This window comes from Scyliorhinus torazame, chromosome 3, assembly GCF_047496885.1.
Source record: "Scyliorhinus torazame isolate Kashiwa2021f chromosome 3, sScyTor2.1, whole genome shotgun sequence".
Taxonomy (NCBI): Eukaryota; Metazoa; Chordata; class Chondrichthyes; order Carcharhiniformes; family Scyliorhinidae; genus Scyliorhinus; species Scyliorhinus torazame.
The window spans coordinates 216906616-216919087 of record NC_092709.1 but is presented as its reverse complement, the minus strand read 5'-3'; the positions used below and the strand labels follow the sequence as shown (position 1 = coordinate 216919087).

The window sequence follows — 12472 nt, the reverse complement described above, 5'->3', positions numbered from 1 at the left end:
AACCTTGAGGGGCTAGGCATGCGCCGGACTGATTTCTGCCCCGCCAGCCTGCGGAAAAGGCCTTTGGTTCCCCGCCATCTGGCGCGGAAATGACATTTCTGGGCGGCGCATGCGCGGGAGCATTAGCGGCCGCTCACGGCATCCCCGCGCATGCGCTGTGGAGGGAGTCTCTTCCGCCTCCGCCATGGTGGAGACCGTGGCGAAGGCAGAAGGAAAAGAGTGCCCCCACGGCACAGGCCCGCCCGCGGATTGGTGGGCCCCGATCGCGGGCCAGGCCACCGTGGGGGCACCCCCCGGGGCCAGATCGGCCCCCCCAGGACCCCGGAGCCCGCCCGCACCGCCTTGCCCACCAGTAAGGTAGGTGGTTCAATCCACGCCGGCGGGACAGGCCTTCTAGCAGCGGGACTGCGGCCCATCCGGGCCTGAGAATCGCGAGGGGGGGGGGGGGGGGAGGGGGGCGCCAACCGGCGCGGCGCGATTTCCGCCCCCGCCGAATCTCCGGTGCCGGAGAATTCGGCAACCGGTGGGGGCGTTTATTCACGCCAGCCCCCAGCGATTCTCCGACCCGGCAGGGGGTCGGAGAATCTCGCCCCATGAATTTGGATCTTTTCAGTTGCACAGGGGGATGCGGCAGGGGTGTCCTATGTCTCCCCTTCTGCTCGCTTTAGCGATTGAGACATTGCTCTGAGGGCCTCATAAAAGTGGAGTGCGATAGTTCGGGATGGAATGGAGCACAAGTGAGTGTCCCTGTATGCAGATGATCTTTTGTTATACATGAAGGATCCGGGGCCAGCTATGGGAGACATAATGAATACACTGAAGAGCCTTGGCTCCGTCTCTGGATACAATTTAAATCGACAGAACCTCGAAAATGTTCTGGTCAGCACTTCAGAGAAGGGAGGCAGTCTGGGAGGGGTTACCTTTCCTCCCCTCTGGGACTAGCATTTGGTATCTGGGGGTCCAGGTGGCTCAAGATTGGGTTCGGCTTCGTAAATTGAATTATACCAGCCTGGTGAGTAGGGTCCATGTTGACCTGCAATGGTGGGATAGCCTCCCTTTGTCCGTGGCAGCCCTGGTTCAATCAATCAAGATTCAGGATTCGTATAGGATTCGGAGGGGTGTTCTACAGAGGGATAGACAGTTGGTGGACCTTGCACTGCTAAATCTGCTGTTTTATTACTGGGCTGCCAACACGGAGGTATTGGGATGGTGTGGGGCTTAGGGCCTACCTGGGTGTTCATGAGGTCTGGGTCGTGTAGAGGGTTCAGTTTGGGAGCATTGGTGACAATCTCAACATTTCAAGCTGGGGTGAGTGTCAAGGCTGGCCTCTATTTGTGTTAACCACCGGTTCGGGCCGGCACAGTTGGATATTACGTTTGGGGTGTGGAAGAGAAGGGGCTTGAGAGAGCGTGTGAGACAATCCTGGAGGGGCGGTTTACCAGCCTGGAGAAATTGAAATGAAATTTGGGCTCTTGGGCGCGACACGCTTAGGTATCGCCAGGGGAGCACTGCAGTTGGCAACTTAAGGTTTTGCAGCACTAGAGAGAGTCTCAAATTTTTTTCCAATCACTCGAGGAAAATCACTCCCATAATCCTTGGATTTAGGAACATTAACATGAGCTAGACTTTTCTCGAATTGTTTGGCTGGCAGGCTGTTTGAAAGCCGAAGGAGTTTGACAGAACTATGGTGTCATTCTCAGGAGTTGGTCTGACAAGCCCAAAGATGTCAGTGGGGGAAGTGGGCATGGATGGAGCCTCTGGTCGTTGGAGGGACTGGGCAGAAAGCCAAAGGTCTGGCTTGTTTTAAGCAGCTTGAGAGAGCACCCCTGCTCTCCCTGACTTCATCAATCTAAAGAGAAACTTCCATTTGGGTCCACTTTGGCCTCAGTGGATATTTCTGCTCGGGGGGAGGGACGACGACCTTGAAGTCCCATCCAATACCTTGACACCCCCAGCTAACACCGTGAATATGTATTTCCACCGTGATGCTCTGTATGCAGGACAGTTGGAGAGGGAGATGAGACTCAAATTGAAGACGGCGTCCAATAATTTAATTGAAGAAGTGGAAGCTCTGACCAAGGAGGAATTGGAGTTTGAGGTTCCATTCAGGAACCTGAGGTTTAACAGCACTCCTTACAGAAGCACGTGCATGCTTCAGCCAACCAACAGTTCCCTGGCGAACGTCACAGAGTGACCTCAGTTCGTGATGACACTTGACAAGGTGGAGCTGGTTCATTTTGAGAGGGCGCAGTTCCACCTGAAGAATTTTGACATGGTGATTTTCTACAAGGACTACAGCAAGAAAGTGACCCATGATCAACACCATCCCAGTCATTTCACTCAACCCCACCAAGGAGTGCTCAACTCCTGTGATCTGAAGTATACAGAGGGTGTACAGTCACTGAACTGGACCATGATCATGAAGACCATTGTTGACAATTTTGAGGGTTTCCTTGAGCAAGGAAGCTGGTCATTCTTGGAGCCTGAGGGTGATGGTAATGAAGTGGAAGAACATGACTCAGAGTCTGAGCTGGAGGACAAACTGTTTAATCCTTTGTAGGAGGATGATGATGTGGAAGATGCGGACAGCGATGAAGATTATTCATCAGAGACGGTAGAATCCACCAACGAGGAATTATTGGGCAGTGAGGAGGAGAGCAGAAAAGATTGGGATGAGTTGGAATAGAAGGATCGTAGACCTGGCCGGGAATACCAAGAGGAAGATTCCTGGAGTCGGAAGAGGAAAGGACTAGTGACCCATATCAGCAGTAAGAAGGAGAGGCGGAAATGAGCAAGGAAGAGGTGGAGGTGGATCCACATCTCCCTCTGAATCCCGGCCTCTGCCAGCAGAGATTACGCCTCCCTGTCTTTCTTTTTGTTAATATTTCACAGACTAACTTAAATGCGATTTCTACAAACATGCCGGGTTTTTTCTTCCCATTCTTCCTCCCACCCCCTCTCTCCAAGGTTAGGCCAGAGCTCCCTGCGTGTGTGGGTATGAGTCTGGTTGTGCATGTGAACCTGTGTGTGTGCCTGTCTGTCTTCCTGTGTGTGTGTGGGTGTGTGTGAGTCTTCCTGTCTGTTTCTCCGTGTGTGGCTTCCTGCCTGTATATGTGTATGTGTGTTCCTATGTGTGTGTGTGTTCCTACCTGTATTTGTCTTCCTGCTTGTGTGTGTGTAACTTCCTGCCTGTGTGTGAGTGTTCCTGCCTGTGTTTGTGACTTCCTGCCTGTCAGTGTGTGTGAAACCCGCTTTTTAATTTTTCCCTCCCTGGAGGGAGCATGTTGACCTGGAGGGGGGTTTGACAGCGGTCCCAGTGCTGGATGTTGGTGGCAGTCATCCTGCCTGTCCCTGTGAATGCGGGCAGTTGGGTGGTTGGGGGAGTGTTGTTTAAAGGGATATTGTTTTTCTAAGACTAGACGATATTATCCTTGGGCTTGGAATCCCGCCTGTGTAATCTCTTTTGTATATCAGCCAGAGTCCCACATGAAGGGGTAAAGGGGTGTAGAGAGAGGTGAGACGGGGAGTGTGGTAGTCACGGCTGTTTGTATAATACTTGTATTAGAAATAATACGGTAAGGCTCCTGTACTACAGGTACGGAGGTAGATCCCTGCCTGCTGGCTCTGCCCAGTAGGCGGAGTATAAATGTGTGTGCTCACCAAGCTGCAGCCATTTCAGCAGCAGCTGCAGGAGGCAACACATCTCTGTGTAATAAAGCCTCGATTACTCTCTACTCTCGTCTCGTCGTAATTGATAGTGCATCAGGGAGCAAATGGAAAAAAGAGGGGTTGTATCCTGTCACATTGGTGGGTTCTGGCCCTGGCGACTGTAGGTGGGCAAGGAGGGCAGGGGCATCTGGGAGCAGCGTCCAGTCCTGCCTCTCAACAGACCCCATCTGGCCTGGCCTCCTATACGTCCCGATTGAGAGACGGTCTCGAGTCCGGGTTCATGTAACTTGTGGAACCTGGCTTTACCTCCTTTTCCTGACTTTTCTTTGTTCCTCACCTTTTGAATTATTGTGATATTTCTTTCTCATTAAAGTATAATTTGTGTGTACTTTTTAATTTCTTCTCCTCTCTAACCCAAGTATAGCACAGCTATTTTGCTCCTTTTGCTATTCGCACAAAGATCATTTCACTCAAATGTAGTTCTGTACCCTGATGATTCGCTAAGTTTACTCAAGGGGACCAGGTACTCAAGTAGCTGGTCTGCATGGCATAGCTATTCACCCGCTAACCTTGCAAACCAACCAGCATGCACAAGTCTGCTTTCAACAAATATATCATGTGCCAGCCAGAGCCACAAACAGGGAGAAGTGTAAAATGTGCCTATGATCCGCCTGGAAAGTGCACCTGCGTAAATGTCATGTCCCCAAGGTCATGGTTGGGTTCTGTTGTGGTGCATCTTGCAGGTCTGCCAACTCTTGCTTACATTGGGAAATAGTCACATGCGTAAGGAGCCACAGCCCTGCTGGTATGCAAGAAACCATATCAGCATATGTCATTGTCGCTGTAAGAATAAGGCAGGAAAAAGGGAGAAAACGTAACTAAAATCTAAAAGCTTCTGCCAGGTTGAGAGAATTTTCAAAACAGCTATCTGTTCCAATCAAGTACATTGTAGCATCGGATTCAACTGCGAGAGCGAATTGCTCCCAATCATTAGAAAACTACCTGCCCAGCAGCACTATGTATCAGAACATTTATTTCAGTGGGAGTATTAAGGAACAGAGCATTATCTATCGAGTTCAAAAGCAGGCTAAATATTTAGCTTTAAAAGTACAAATATTTGCTTTGCCTGCGTAATAGGGCAAGGTTTCAGAACTAAGAGAAGTAAAACAATGGTGTTCACGCAAACATTTCATTAATATTTCAAAAATGTACTATGTTAGATTTATGAAGTTTGAAGGATGGACTTACTATGTGCACAGGGTATGGTGTATTAAGAAAGCAGGGTAATTGCATCTGAAATCATGTTAATTTAACAAAAAGGTTTGCTTCCATAACTAACAAAATGATTCTGAGGTGTATCCAACCAAGAAGGGTTTTATTAAAAATGATTTAACCTATGCATGTCCATTACAGGCACAATTCCAGCAATGGAAAACACAGGTCGGAATCTCATCAAAATTTGGCAAAGTGTTGGTTCTGGTGAGAAAACCAGTACGAATGCCGCAGCCCCACTGACAGAACATCTCACGGAATATTGAGCTTCTTTAACAATTTATTTTTAAATCATGTGAATCACGCCACACTCGTGGCGGCCTCCCGCTGATTCACTCACACTGGGGTAACTAGATTTTTGCAATCACTGGGGAGCTCTGTGTATGCACCTCCCAGCAATTGTTCCAGATCCATTCGAGGGGATGGCTCCCAGGAAGCCACACTACATTTCTCAGAGGGAGCCATGACCAGACTCTTGATGAAGTGCAGCAGAGGCGGGAGGCCCTCTATCTATAGTTGTGCAGACGTCCATCCAGCAAGGTGACCACCCCCGCCTGGGAGGCAGTGACAGCCCTCGGTCAGTACCAGCATACTGCAGAAGAGGGCAGGACAGCAGTGCCTTAAAAAGATGAATGACCTTCTTTGTGTGACCACTACTGCCTAGAAGGACAAGGGCAGCAGATGCATGGGACACCATCACCTGCCAGTTCCCTTCCAAGCCACACACAAAGACTAACTTGGAATTATATCATCGTTCCTTCAGTGTCACTGGAATTAAAATCATGGAACTCCCTTCATAATGGCATTTTGGCCATTCCTGTATCACATGGGCTGCACTGTGTAGCGCACAACATGTGGGACTGGAAGCCCTAATGTCATTGGCTGACAGATCCCGGGTCCTGGTTGGCCGTTGACCTCAAGCTCCGCCCTGAAGGCGGAGTATAAGAAGCCGGTGTCTTCCCCCGCAGGCCAGTTTACTATCGAGCTGCTGGGGAACAGACACGCTTAATAAATTGTAGCGCACAAAGACTCCATGAGACGAATATAGTGAAGTCGATGAGGCTTTATTAAGCGTGTCTGTTCCCCAGCAGCTCGATAGTAAACTGGCCTGCGGGGGAAGACGCCGGCTTCTTATACTCCGCCTTCAGGGCGGAGCTTGAGGTCAACGGCCAACCAGGACCCGGGATCTGTCAGCCAATGACATTAGGGCTTCCAGTCCCACATGACCCCCAATACATACTACCACATACCACACACTGGTTCAAGGCGGTGACTCACAACCACCTTCACTATTCGGGATGGGCAATAATAAATGCCGGCCTAGCCAGCTACACCCTCATCAAGTGAAAGAATAAATTTGAAAAGTATATAATATGGAGACTAGAACTGCATGTAATAATCTAAGGGTAATGTAACCAAGATTTTATCCAGGTTTAACATAACTTCCCCCTGCTTTTCAATTCTATCCTTCTGGAAATAAAGCATATTACTGGTTGGCTTTCAGTTATGGCCTTGCTAACCTCTGTAGTGCAAGTTTCAATGATTTGTATATTTGGTCTCCAATATTCCTTTGTTCCTTTACCTCACCTAGACTTGCACCTTGTAATTAATAAATGGGGCGAAATTCTCCGGAAACGGCGCGATGTCCGCCGACTGGCGCCCAAAACGGCGCAAATCAGATGGGCATCGCGGCGCCCCAAAGGTGCGGAATGCTCCGCATCTTTGGGGGCCGAGCCCCAACCTTGAGGGGCTAGGCCCGCGCCGGACGAATATCCGACCCGCCAGCTGGCGGAAAAGGCCTTTGGTGCCCCGCCAGCCGGTGCGGAAATGACATCTCCGGGCGGCGCATGCGCGGGAGCGTTAGCGGCCGCTGACGGCATTCCCGCGCATGCGCATTGGAGAGAGTCTCTTCCGCCTCCGCCATGGTGGAGACCGTGGTGGAGGCGGAAGGGAAAGAGTGCCCCCACGGCACAGGCCCGCCCACGGATCGGTGGGCCCCGATCGCGGGCCAGGCAACCGTGGGGGCACCCCCCGGGGCCAGATCGCCCCGCGCCCCCCCCCCCCCCCAGGAGCCTGGAGCCCGCCCGCGCCACCTTGTCCCGCCGGTAAGGTAGGTGGTTTAATTTACGCCGGCGGGACAGCCATTTTAGCGGCGGGACTTTGGCCCAAGCGGGCCGGAGAATCGCGCGGGGGGGCCCCGCCAACCGGCGCGGCGCGATTCCCGCCCCCGCCGAATATCCGGTGCCGGAGACTTCGGCAACCGGCGGGGGCGGGATTCACGCCAGCCCCCGGCGATTCTCCGACCCGGCGGGGGGGTCGGAGAATTTCGCCCCAGATCTCATTAGTCTGCTCGGCAAATTCACACTCAACTGTGCTTGACTCCATCAGGGGAGGCTACGTGGGAAAATATATGGACAGCTACTGGACAGAGCTCGAACACCACTGGACGAAACCAGACAAAAATGGGAGGACGAACTGGGGACCGAGGTAGGGTGGGGACTCTGGAGTGAAGCATTGAGCAGGGTCGAACTCCATCTCTTCCTGTGCAAGACTAAGCCTAATGCAACTCCACGTGGTGCGCAGAGCGCACCTGACCAGAACCCGAATGAGCAGGTTCTTTCCGAGGTGGAGGACAAATGTAAGTGGTGCCAGAGGGGCCCGGCCAACCACACCCACATGTTTTGGGCTTGTCCCAAACTTGCTGAGTTCTGGACAGCCTTCTCCGAGGCGATGTGCAAGGCTGTGGGGGTGAGGGTGAAGCCATGCCCAATAGTGGCAATCTTCGGGGTATCGGAGCAGCCAGAGTTACACATGGGGAAGGGGGCCGAAGTCCTTGCTTTCACTTCCCTAATCGGACGCAGGAGAATCCTGCTCAGCTGGCGATCGGCAGCACCACCCATGACTGTAGACTGGCTCGCTGACCTCTTGGAATTTCTCCATCTGGAGAAGATTAAGTAGCCAGGAAGGTGTGGACACCACAAGAGAAGAGGAGGGGTGCTGAAGCCAAAAGAGGGGGGCGGGGGAGGGGGTGCGGATGTGGGGGGGGGATATGGGGAAGGGGGGGAACTGTAGACCGATCCAGAGGGCAACAAAATCTACACAGAGTCAGTTAAATGAAGGACAAAATAAACCTCTCTGTACAATAAAGTAAATTATCACGGGCAAGAAAAATATAATATATATACACAACTGTTTATAAATATGAGAAATGCCAATAAAAAGGTTTCCAAAAAGAAAACTGTGCTTGACTCCATTTGCAAATTATTTGACTAGTCTGAAATGTTATTATCATAGAATTTACAGTGCAGAAGGAGGCCATTCAGCCCATCGAGTCTGCACCGGCTCTTGGAAAGAGCACCCTACCCAAGGTCAACACCGCCACCCTATCCCCATAACCCAGTAACCCCACCCAACACTAAGGGCAATTTTGGACACTAAGGGCAATTTATCATGGCCAATCCACCTAACCCGCACATCTTTGGACTGTGGGAGGAAACCGGAGCACCCAGAGGAAACCCACGCACACACGGGGAGGATGTGCAGACTCCGCACAGACAGTGACCCAAGCCAGAATCGAACCTGGGTCCTCTTGTAATTTGAATTGACATGATTTGCCTGTTGATGTGAATGCTCAAGATCCCATATGGCCATATTTAAAGAGCAAAATATTCTCTGAATGCTCTAGCCAGCATTCTTCAACAAAATTTTGATCATTGGTGTAATTTCTATTTCTAGTTGCTTGTGCATAATTTGTAATCGAAGCTTTTCTCCTTGCTATTTACCACCACCATTCAAACCCTCCACAAACATTCATACCCTCCACCACCGACGAACAGTGGCAGCTGTGTGTACCATCTACAAGATGCACTGCTGTAACTTGCCAAGGTTCCTTAGACAACACCTTCCAAACCCACGACCACTACCATCTAGAATGACAACAGCAACAGATACCTGGGAACCCCAGCACCTGGAGGTTCCCCCAAGTCACTCACCACCCTGACTTGGAAATATATTGCCATTCATTCACTGTCGCTGGGGCAAAATCCTGGAACTCCCTTTCTAACAGCACAATTAATGTTCCAACACCGCAGGGACTGCAGCGGTTCAAGAAGGCAACTCCTCACCACCTTCTGAAGAGCAACTAGGGATGGGTAATAAATGCTGGCCTAACCAGAGACACCCACATCCCAAAATTTTACCACAGCACCAATGTTTGTGTCATCTGTGAACTTACTGATCATACCATTCCACATTCATGTCTAGATCATTAATGCACAAGGGATCCATCACCAAACCCTGTTGTATACCACTGGGAATAGGCCACCTTTGACGATCAGCCTCTGGCACATGCCACTAACCCAATGTTGGATTCAATTTGCCAAATTGCTCTCGATCTCAGGAGCTCTTACCTACTTGATCAGACCTTATCAAAAGCGTCACTGGAGTAGACTACATGTCTCCTCCACTCTAACAGCTGACTTTTAACCTGAACCTTCAAGCTAATCCTAAAACCGGTATGAATTTTCAATTTTCCACACCAACATTCTTAAGCTTGTCCTTAACAATGGACAGACAGTAAATTGTTCAAATAACTACTACATCATATATTGCTCCATGGGGATTTTTTATTGTACTTGGGATGTAGGCATTGCTGATAAGGCCAGCATTTTAAAAAAAATTTAGAGTACCCAATTCTTTTTTTTTCCCAATTAAGGGGTATCGTAGTGTGGCCAATCCACCTAGCCTGCATATCTTTGGCTTGTTAGGGTGAGACCCACACAAACACAGGGAGAATGTGCAAACTCCACATGGACAGTGACCCAGGGCCAGGATCAAACCATGCTCCTAAACGCAGCACTTATTGCCCACTCATAATTGCCCTTGACAAGGTGGTGGTGGGTGCTTTCTTCAACCCTGCAGTCCATGTGGCGTAGGTACACCCACAGTGCTGTTAGGAAGAGAGTTCTAGGATTTTGACACAGCGTTAGTGAACGAATGACAATATAATTCCAAGTCAAGATGGTGCATGGCTTGGTGGGGACCTTGCAGGAGGTGGTGTTCCCGTGCATCTCTGGTAGAGATCAGGGGCGCGATTCTCCGATGCCGCGCCGTTTGGGAGAATCGCCTGGGGCCCCATTTTTTCACGCGACGCTGGTCCGACGCCCTCCCGCGGCGAGATCGGCACTAGCTAGTTCTGCGCGACACAGTCCGGTGAATTGCCCGAGACACCCAAAATGGCGATTCTCCGGCACCCCTGCTATTCTCAGGCCTGGATGGGCCGAATTCCCGACGGCGTGACCCCAGTTCACGCCGTCGCCGTTCACACCTGCTATTTAAAGTCGTCAACCAGTCGTGCTGGCTGACGCTGAGCAGTGAGTAGGTGAGCAGACTGTTCCACAGCTCCTGGAGACCGGGTCGGCCTCCCCGAGAAGGCTGCGGCCAACAGGGGGGTGGGAGGGGGGTGAGGGAGCGGAGTGCAGGTGGGAGGGGTGTGGGGGAGAGTGTGCAGGTGGGAGCGGGGTAAGGGAGCGGAGTGCAGGTGGGAGGGGGGGTGAGGGAACGGAGTGCAGGTGGGAGGGGTGTGAGGGAGAGTGTGCAGGTGGGAGGGGGGTGAGGGAGCGGAGTGCAGGTGGGAGGGGGGTGAGGGAACGGAGTGCAGGTGGGAGGGGTGTGAGGGAGAGTGTGCAGGTGGGAGGGGGGTGAGGGAGCGGAGTGCAGGTGGGAGGGGGGTGAGGGAACGGAGTGCAGGTGGGAGGGGGGGTGAGGGAGAGTGTGCAAGTGGGAGGGGGGGGTGAGGGAGGGTGTGGAGATGGGGGGGGTGAGGGAGAGTGTGGATGGTATCGTCCATCCACGGAAGCCACATATCAGCCGCCCTGTTATGGCAGGACGGTGACGAGGACACGGCCGCAGGTTATCGTGTGGCTGATGGGCACAGGCGACTGGCACACTGGTGAGGAGGATGGTGTGAACTGACCGTTGGGCACAGACAGTGACCAGGTGTTAGGCTGGCTGCGTATCTGCAGCGCGAGCAGGCCACCAGGGCACACAGGTATCCCATGCAACCCGGCTGGTGAGGTGTGGAAGAACCTTGGTGTAACATGTCGTTTCTCTGCCCCCCACCACCCTCCTGCAGGTCACCATGTATGCCAACCAGACAGCGATGTTTACTGCCGTGGTTGGAGCCGCAGCTCGAGAGCTTGCCATCCGGCAGCGTAGAGTCAGACGGCCCACAGTGGCTGCAGATGCAGCGGTTGCCGGTGCAGCAGAGGGGATGGCCGCGGAGTGGCCCGTCGTCGCCGCGCAGACCGCAGGCGCTCAGGACCCGGATGTACAAGGGGATGCCAAGGGGAACATTGACCCCCTGACGGCGAGGAATGCAGAGGAAATGCTTGGGGGGGAGGAGGAGGAGGATGAGGAGGAGGAGCAGGAGGATCAGGGGCAGCACGGTAGCATTGTGGATAGCACAATTGCTTCACAGCTCCAGGGTCCCAGGTTCGATTCCGGCTTGGGTTACTGTCTGTGCGGAGTCTGCACATCCTCCCCGTGTGTGCGTGGGTTTCCTCCGGATGCTCCGGTTTCCTCCCACAGTCCAAAGATGTGCAGGTTAGGTGGATTGGCCATGATAAATTGCCCTTAGTGTTGGGTGGGGTTACTGGGTTATGGGGATAGGGTGGAGATGTGGACTTGGGTAGGGTGCTCTTTCCAAGGGCCGGTGCAGACTAGATGGGCCGAATGGCCTCCTTCTTCACTGTAAATTCTATGATATCCACTGATGGTGGAGCCAGGGCGCCACAGGCGTCCAGCAAGATCGAGGGTGTACCGTGACAGAATGTCGTTCGAGGCCCTAACGGACATCACATGCAGGAGGAGACTACGGTTCAGCAGGGAGACGGTCGCACATATATGCCACCTCGTAGCGCACCTCGCACCACTTGGAACTGGTGGAGGACACGCGATACCAGTCTCCGTCAAGGTGTCGGTGGCCCTAAATTTTTATGCGACCGGTTCCTTCCAGGCGCCAAGTGGGGTCCTATCCGGGATATCACAGGCATCGGTCCACAGGTGCATCAGGGCCGTGACCGACACCTTGTACGCCATCACGGACACGTACATAAAATTCCCCAATGCCCAAAGACATCAGGAAGCACGGGAACGTGGATTCGCCAACGTGGCCGGGATACCAATGGTCCAGGGTGTCATCGATGGTGTGCACGTCCCCATGTGCCCACCTGCAGACAACAGGGCAGTGTTCATGACAGAAAGGGCGCATACTCCATGAACATTCAGGTGGTGTGCGACCCCCACATGAAGATCATGCACGTGTGTGCAAAGTACCCCGGCAGTGTACATGACGCCTACATTCTGGCACAGTCGTTCATCCCCGCAATGTTCGATGGATGCCCCCCCCCCCGGCTGAGGGGTTGGTTGCTGGGCGACAGGGGCTATCCATTGAGGTCATGGCTGATGACGGCAATACGGAGGCCTCAGACCAATGTGGAGAGCCTATACAACGAGGCCCATGCAGCAATCA

The 12472-nt window shown here is 52.5% G+C and overlaps 1 protein-coding gene and 1 pseudogene across 3 annotated transcripts in view; one reads left to right on the top strand and one right to left on the bottom strand.

Moving 5' to 3' along the window:
• slc7a2 (solute carrier family 7 member 2) overlaps positions 1-12472 on the bottom strand; it is a 240689-nt gene that overhangs the window by 94293 nt on the left and 133924 nt on the right. The window lies entirely within an intron of this gene.
• LOC140409411 (FACT complex subunit SPT16 pseudogene) lies at positions 1970-2791 on the top strand (annotated as a pseudogene).